The sequence below is a fragment of the Lactuca virosa genome, chromosome 8 (assembly GCF_052849685.1).
Source record: "Lactuca virosa cultivar CGN04683 chromosome 8, Lactuca_virosa_CGN04683_v6, whole genome shotgun sequence".
NCBI classification, from domain to species: domain Eukaryota; kingdom Viridiplantae; phylum Streptophyta; class Magnoliopsida; order Asterales; family Asteraceae; genus Lactuca; species Lactuca virosa.
This window is the reverse complement of record NC_136433.1, coordinates 193,577,318-193,583,899: the sequence shown is the minus strand read 5'-3', so window position 1 is coordinate 193,583,899 and position 6,582 is coordinate 193,577,318. Positions and strand designations below refer to the sequence as shown.

The window sequence follows — 6,582 nt, the reverse complement described above, 5'->3', positions numbered from 1 at the left end:
AACCAGGAAATTACGCAGACAGAACTTCGACTCTAAAAACTTCTTTCGTCGGATTTTTGACGACTCGGAATTTCTCTATAGCACCCTAAAACTAAGAGAAATTTAACAAGAAAGAAAGAAGGATTCTACAGAGAGTTTAGAGGAATGGTGTAAGAAAATATGAAGAATTCATCATTTATTTATAGGGGTTTGATCATAGAGTAGGCCCTAAGTTTCGTCCGTATCTTTCGTGTACGAGCTCTATTTTCTATATTCTTTATATCCACGCGTTGGTATTTACGAGTAATACAACTTTCATTTAGACCCCGTCGGCTAATTCTCATTCTATCTCAGATTTACAAATCTCTATCGAATTTATCGCGCTCGAAGAGTAGGGACTAAGTTTCGTCCATATCTTCAACATACGAGTTCTATTCTCGACGTTCATTATATCCACGTGTTGATATTTATGAGTACTATGAATTTCATTTAGACTCCATCGGCTAATTCTCATTCTATCTCAGATTTACAAATCTGCATCGAATTCGCCACGCTCGAAGAGTAGGGACTAAGTTTCGTCTGTATCTTTCGCATACGAGCTCCGTTTTCGACTATCTTTTTATTGTCGAGCTCCTATTAACGAGGTCTTCAATTCTCGTTTAGATTGATTTGGCTAAAAGTCGACCGATCTAAAATTCGATTTCCGGGTTGTGCCCTGCTGTGCTAAATTTTAGAAAAATCATAACTTTTTCATACGAAGTCATATTTTGACGTTCTTTTTATACACGCTCTTGGTTTAACGTATACTACGAATTTCGTTTAGATCGCTAAGGCTAAAAAGTATTTTTATCGTAAATTCACTTTTTACAGTTCCCGGTGTCATGTCGGTTTTGCTGCAAAACTTCGACAGGTCATAACTTCTTCATTATAAGTCGGATTTCAGCGTTCCTAATATTCCCAAAATCCTTGTTACGACTACTTCGACTTTCTTCATAGATATTGAGTCTATCCATTAGTTTATTTTTATGCTTATTTTTATTACTATTTTATTAAGTCGTTATAAATAAATATAATGCACATAAAATCACATAAATCACATAATACTCAAATAATTCTTCTTTATTACTTCAAAATAGGTTACATTTTTTGATCCTAACTATTACATCATCATACTAATGCTTAGCCAGAAACACGGACGTTACAATCCATATATCCATGAAAAGGTAACGAGAAGCTCTACACTTTAATCAACTCATACTTGCCTTACAATTTCCCGAACAAACCTCCAATTTCCATAAAAGCCAAAGCTGGAAAATTACCAAAATACCCTTTGGCTCCAAAACACAAACCGAATACCCGGATCATCCAAATTACATCATCCACCCCCAAATGAGTCCAAATTTCAATTCTTCAAGGATCCCAAGCCCGCTAATACCCAATCCTTGATCACTACTCCAAAATGGGAAATGATTCGAAACAGGGCGTTACATATATGTTGATTGGCTCCTGAATTAACAATCCATTTCTTAAAGTTAATAGTAGAATTAAAAGCTTTAAACAAGCAAGTACTTGGAATGTTTTCACTAGCAGATGCTTCCTCATTAGTTTTCTTATCATTGATAAGTTGCAAGAATTTGATATACTGATTATTGGTAAGCTGATGATACTCAGAGTCTCCAGTAGACTCAGGTAAGTTGGAAGAATTAGAGCTTCCAAAAGGGGTAGTGACAAAATTTACAGAAAAACTTCTATTAGAATTGTTTTGATTATTAGACTCACTTATTGGTTTAAAATTATTAGGGTAACCAATTATTTTGTAACATTTTTCTATGGAATGACCTTTAAGACCATAATTTTTACACTGAACAACTTGATTTTTACATTGTTAAAGGCAGTAGATGAAGACTGAGATGATTGAATAGTAGAAAAAGAACCATTTCTTTGAAGGGGCTCTTCCCTAGACACTATAGAGAAAGAAATTTTGACATTAGGTAATGGTTCCATAAACAAGATATGACTCTTAACTTGACTGTAAGATTCATCAAGACCATTGAGGAACTGCATAAGTTTAATTAGATTAGAGTGATTATTGAGTTTAACGGCAGCCTCACAAGTACATTGAGTTAAACTAGTTAGACCATTCAACTCCTTCCACAAAGCATCAAGCTTATTGAATTAGTCTGATAAAGAAATACCATTTTGTTTAAGAGAATTAATTTGTTGGTGAATGTTGAAAACCACAGACCCATCATATTGATTATAGGTTTCAAAAATATTTTTCCAAATGTCCTCAACCACTTCTAAATAGGCATGAGTAGCATAAATGGACTCAGAAATGGCAGAAGAATCCCACAACAGACAACAGAATTAGCTCTTTCCCATTTTAATTATTTTGCTTGATAAACCATATTCCTTTTTAGAGTTCCATCAACAAACGCTAACTTGTTTCTAGACCTAAGAGCTCTAGACATAGATGTTCTCCACAACCTAAAGTTTACATTTCCAGTTAATTTTATAGTTACAAGGGTTGTGATAATATTATCTGAAGGATGAATGTAGAGAGGATCATCAAAGTTAACTTGGTCATCCTTCCCACTTCCTCTAGTAGGATCAATAGGACCAGCCATAGAAACAAATTAAGATACACAATTAATAGGCAAGATTCATAACACAAATAAAGGAATCAATAAGAAAACAAACAACTGTATTTAGCATCCAGAAGGCCACCACGTAATGTCGGGGGCCAAGAAAACCAATACAGAGTTGAGAAAACCAAAAGAAATAAGAAAAAAAATGAAAGTAATAATTGGTGTACTCAAGACACCAGGATCTCCCACAACTACATCTAAGAAGGAGATAAGAAGGGAACAAGAAATCCTCACGACAGTCCAATAGAAAACTTTTGAAGACCATAATTAAACACTTACCTCTCCTCGGGTTCGTTCCTTGTAGAGTTATTTTAGATTTTAAATCCTTCTCACAAGGAGTTATTTCATATTCGAAATATGTTCCCTAACAGAGTTATTCAAACCCTAAATTTGAGATTGAGCAAAGAGAATAAGAAAGGAGAGGTTGAAATGGATTCATGTGGAAAACACCAAGAACAGATCCTTCAGGATCAACAAGAATCACCAGAAAATCTGCAAAGGAAACCAAAAACCTTCGCGATAATGAAGAAATTTCGAACAAATCAGATTTAAAAATGAAAGATTTGACGATCAAACAATGAAACCGTAAATTCGACACACTAGGTATCAAATTTACAAGGTTACACAGAAATGAATCAAAAAATTGTTGAAAGAATAGATCGACGAACACAAACCTTGCGAGATAACTTCGTTGATCATCGGCAAACTTCAGACGGAGCCACCTATGGCTCTAATATCTTGTACAAAAAGTAGAAACTCGACAAATTACCAACATGAATATATTATTCACAATAAACCAGTTCGTTTGTACATAAATAATTACAAAATAAAGCTCACTACAAGATCCACTCACACTCTTTATGAAAAACAGAAACATAAGACTATCGATTCTAAATAGAAGATCAAACCCTAAACAGATGAGAAAACCCTAATCTATTTTTAGAAAGACTTGTAGTATCAGAGAGCTGAAACGAGTGAATGACGAGTGAATAAATCTCGATGAAACCCTTCAACACAATAAACCCCCCGGTCTAAGCGAGACCCATCAAGCTCCACGGAGCAACTCGAGATCCGTGTGTAAACCCGGAACCTTGCAGAATTTTACACAATACACTTACAAGAACAACAAATAACAATAACAACCAAAGTAGTTGATAGAAATATGTAATATACCTCTATCCAAAAGAGTTGATTTTCGAAATGTCTGAATCATTATTTACTTCCTAGCATGTGATGAAGCCAACTTTCCTAGTCGTTCACCTTTAAATTGGTGGACAGAAGAAATATCTATCGTCAATATAACCTTCTTTCAAAAATTCATCGATTTGATGAAATCATGCATGTGCCAAGGCATTCACAATTGCCGACACAATCACAACCTACACCAAGAGATCGTTGTCAGACCTCATGCGTGACCATTCCATCAAGGGCATAAAATCTATGGTATCCAGTGACTCCTCCACGTCCATATTAAAACAAGGAAATATCGTAGAATCAATCGTCACACTATTCCCTACCGAAAATCAACAAGCAGTTTTCTCAATCAACTTCCTATGTTGCCTTCTCTGGGCTGCGATCTTTCTCGAAGCCAATGACAATTGTAAGAAGTAGATGGAGAAGCGGATATCAGTCATCCTAGATCAGGTAACCATCAACGATTTATTCGCCCTATCATACACGTTTGATGGAGAGAGATTGTGTGATATGGAGAGTGTACAGAGGATCGTGACAAGATTCGTGGAGAAGGAGAAGAGTGTGAAGACCGTTGACGCGTATCTCGCTGCAATCGCCATGACTTCTAAATTGAGCATTTCAAAGTTCAATGGAATTGCTAATTTGATGTGGAAAAATGCTCGACAAGTTGATGATCTCTACCGTCCTGTTGATAGATACCTCCAAGTAACTTTCGCGCCAAGATACAAATAATCATTACGATTATATTTGTCTCAGGCCAAAAAAATATTTATTTTGACCTTGATTTTTCACAAATCAATATTTTTTACAATAAATAATTTTCTAAAATATTTAAGAATACTATGATTGATTTGAATAAATAGAAGAAAAAAATAAATATGAACTATTCTATAAAATATTAAATGTTTAACGTACGAAAAACCTTAGTTTCATATTTTTAAATAATTTTTAATAAAATTTAACTAATAATTTTATGGCTTATCCGAACTTGGATGAAATCGAGCGAGAGAAAGTTTGCAGGTCAATGGATCCATTAAAACTATCCATTGAAGTAAGGTCGCACTCTTCATAAACAAAAGACTTCCATTGCAAATAGTTTTGCACACGCTTTAATATGATCAGTAAGAAATAAGAAGTGGGCAAAGCATACCTGTTGCCACGCCCAAAGCATGAGCCTTCAGGTACAATCAGATATGTTATTAGCCAAAGAAAATGAAACATTAAGATTTGAGTTATTGAAAATGAAGATGTATATATCGGATATGAAAAAGAATCAAGTAGCTGCGACATCTAGTAAACTGAAGAAAATGAAGAAGCCTACACTGTAACACCCAATCCTTGCAGGTACTATTATTATTATGTTTAAATTTTTAATTCAAGAATTTTACCCCTAGGCTGGGTGTAGGATAGTCCCCTACGTTGAGCGTATGTGAAACATTGGATGCGGGGAGTTAGTGACCTACGCAGAGCATAGGTTAAGCTACGCCGAACGTAGGTGCGTAACACCAAAACCCTAATCCTTGGGTTTGTGAGCCCTATTTAAAGGCTCTAACCCTTAGAGGCCCTCTCTGTCCTCAACCTCCACCCTCTTAAGCAGCCACCTCGAAACCCTAGCCATTTTGTGAGAGTTTTGTGACCTTAGAAGGTTTTGTGTGCATTGTTGAAGGAAGAACCTCTTTGGGAAGCACTTGGGAAGCTCCAAGCTTGTAGATTCGAATTTGGCATCTTGTAATCCTCCTCCATAAGGTATAAAGTTTGTACCTTGACGGTGTTTTATGTTAGATCTAGTTACTCTTGGCATTTCCATGCTTTTGTCCCCACAACCTTGGTCTTCATGAGCATGAGCTACTCCAGATCATCTGAGTATCATTTCTAGACATTTTTGGGGTTGTTAAGTCATAAAAATAGATAGCTTTGGGAACCTAGGTTTTGATTTTCTGCTCTTGGTGACCATGAAAATGGATAAAGTTAGGGACTTTATCCATTAAGACGTCTATTTGGTATAGATCTGAAAGTATGGAGAGTTAATCTTCTGTTTTAAGGCTTTAATGAAAAAGTTAGACATTAGGTGCTATGCCGAGAGTAATTTCCTATATGCTGATCATAGCCTCAAATTTTCCCGTTTTGGAAGTAGAGTTTCATGCTACACTAAGCGTAGGTCGACTGGAGTTTGACCGTTGACCGTTGACTTTTGACCAAATTTGACTCTAGGTCAATTAGTGGATATTAGGTTGCATTTTAAGAGTCTGGTTCCTGATTATTGTATAGGTGACCAGTAGTGCATGTTTGGATCTACTAGAGGTGTGGTGTTTGTCTGCTAGCCTGTGAGGCGAGTTTTCTCACTATACTTTGTATTGTAGTACGTGTCCTTGGGTATAGGATGTTGTTATACTGCGGTGATATGTTAGATTGGTAGATCTATATGATTACCCGCATTTGATGGTTATTGATTATTTGTTTGCATACGTCGACATAGTGCAGTTGGATTGAGGCGATACGACTCTGTGTTGTAGGTTAACAAACCCATGGCATTCCAGCCATATGTTGTGATCCGAGGCAATCCAGTCTGACGACTGTGGGCCGGGGGAAATCCAGTCCGAGGACCGTAGGCCTGGTGGCAATCCAGTGTTATACTGTGGGCCCGTGTGCATGCATTATACATGTATTGTTGTGTGGGATATTTTGGGGAACTCACTAATATTTGGCTTACAGTTGTTGATTTCAATGTTTTTAGATACTTCTGATGACCAGGACAAGGCAA

At 36.3% G+C, this 6,582-nt stretch overlaps 1 pseudogene; it reads left to right on the top strand.

The window, feature by feature from the left end:
- Positions 1 to 3,351: 3,351 nt before the first annotated feature.
- LOC145131158 (root phototropism protein 2 pseudogene) lies at positions 3,352 to 5,149 on the top strand (annotated as a pseudogene).
- The last annotated feature ends 1,433 nt before the right edge of the window (positions 5,150 to 6,582 follow it).